This window comes from Diceros bicornis, chromosome 7, assembly GCF_020826845.1.
Source record: "Diceros bicornis minor isolate mBicDic1 chromosome 7, mDicBic1.mat.cur, whole genome shotgun sequence".
Lineage (NCBI taxonomy): Eukaryota > Metazoa > Chordata > Mammalia > Perissodactyla > Rhinocerotidae > Diceros > Diceros bicornis.
Window position 1 is genome coordinate 21776680 of NC_080746.1, and position 2110 is coordinate 21778789.

Consider the following 2110-nt stretch of genomic DNA (forward strand, 5'->3'; position numbering starts at 1 on the left):
GTAAACCAAGCCTCGGGGGCAATATCAAAAAGTTTAACATAAGTGCAATTGGAATCTGTCAAAAGTTCAGAAATAGCTGAAGTAAAACCAATGCCTCACCAAAGTAGTAATTAGTAAAAGTTTATTGTGCACACACCAAAAAGACAGTTCATGAACCTGGAGCACTCAAACCAAACATGGAAGGAGACTCTGGGGTATATCGTTATAAAGCAGTTCATATAGGGAGGAGACAGTGACTGTTCATTCTTCACAGTGCTTGGTTATATTAGAATTTTCTTAAGGAATAAGGAATTTGTCAGTGGTTACCCCATATTAACTTTGGGAAACAGTTTAAGTTTTGTTTATGATTTCCAGAGGCATAAACAAGAAATGACCCGGGTCGAGTTAGTCTTGTAAAATAACCTATATTAAGCTTTGCTTGTATGACTAAACTGGTTTTGTCTGCTCAGGAAATTTTCAAGACTAGTATCCCTTTGTTTTTGATTTTAACAATTCCTCTTCTTTGGTCATTCTCTCAGGAGGCTGAGAGTATGACCAACCAACATAGCGTTATTCTTGGTTACCACCATTGATGTGGTCAGGCTGAAGAATCACATAATTGCTGTTTCCTTTAGTTGAATCATCAGGCCAAAGTGCCATGTAGTCACCATCTTCATCATTTATGTCGTTGTTGTTAATTTCGTCCAGTTGTCCGATCCTGATGGATACTCTTGGGCGTGTGAGTGTCTACTGACAGGCATTTGAAACACTTGAGAGTATACAACACACTAGAGAGGTTAACATGATGACTATAAGGAGAACAATAGCCAAAGATTGAGAATTTCCCCAGAGTGGAGATTCCCAGGAGCCAAGATTTAAACAACTAAAGAACTCAATTGGGTTATGATCAGAATCATACCGTTTTTTACCTTTTACTTTTCTTAGACCATCTACAATTATTTTGGATTATGTATAATTGGGTTTCAACTTTTAAGTTATTGACATGGGTACAACATGATGTATTAGTAAAAACATATCCTCATGATTATTTAGGACAGGATGAACACGAGGATGTTTTATTTCAGGATGCAGTGTTGCAGGTGAGCTTTCATCTAAATTAGGCCTCCACATGATGTGAGCAATCAGGTAAGTTAATGAGAAGCAATTCTATGGAAACAAACAAAAAAACACAAAGGTTAATAGTTTGAGAAAATTATAGATATATTTTCTAAGCTTGGAGAGCAGCCAGTTGAGATTTCTAGATCGGAGTTCGAAGAATCTCCAGATGGTAGAATGAGGATGGAAGTTTCAATCTGATGGATTTTTCTGGTTTCAGTTTGACTGTCTTTGATGATGTCATTAGGTGTTCTGTTGAACTTTCTTAAGTGGCCTATACAGCAACAGGCATAAAGATTGTCCATATGTAATCTGTTGTGGTTTTTCTGAAGGTTACAAGTGGATAACACCTCAAAGACAATTAACAAGACTAGAATCTGATAATTGGTACAATATAGTTTTCTACGGAAACATAATTTTTTGAGTCATCCCATTTTTATCAAATATATTTACAGTGAAACTAATTTGTTTGTAAATAAGTCTAGTCTTATTGAACTTGGCTTGATTATTTACATAAATGTGGTAAGTAATTCTACACATATTCTCAATATGACATTTCAGTTAAAGCTTTGGTAATATCCAAGGAGCTTTACTGGCTGCATAAAGTCAACCTTAGTTCTTTAAAATTGTTTGGAAATAAGGAATCTCAGATTAGACCTTAATGTCTCTTTAGGCTGAGAAGTTAAGCTCAAGACTTGTCTGATCATGTACTATTACAAAGAGAACAGATTCTTATGGAACTTGTGTAAATACATATATTGTCATGAAAAATAAGAATATTTAATGAGTTTCTGAATTCTGGAAGGATAGGGAGAAAAACATAAATGTTTCAACCTTTGTTGCAAAGATATACTTTACCAAATTGCCGTAAAGAAATCACAGCCCAAAATGTCCTAAGCTTGAAGAAAGACATAAATTTATAGATTCAAGTATTTCATAGAACCCCAGGTAGGATAAATTTGAAGAAAACTTCTCCTAAGCACATTATAGTCAAAATGCTAAAAACTAAAGATAA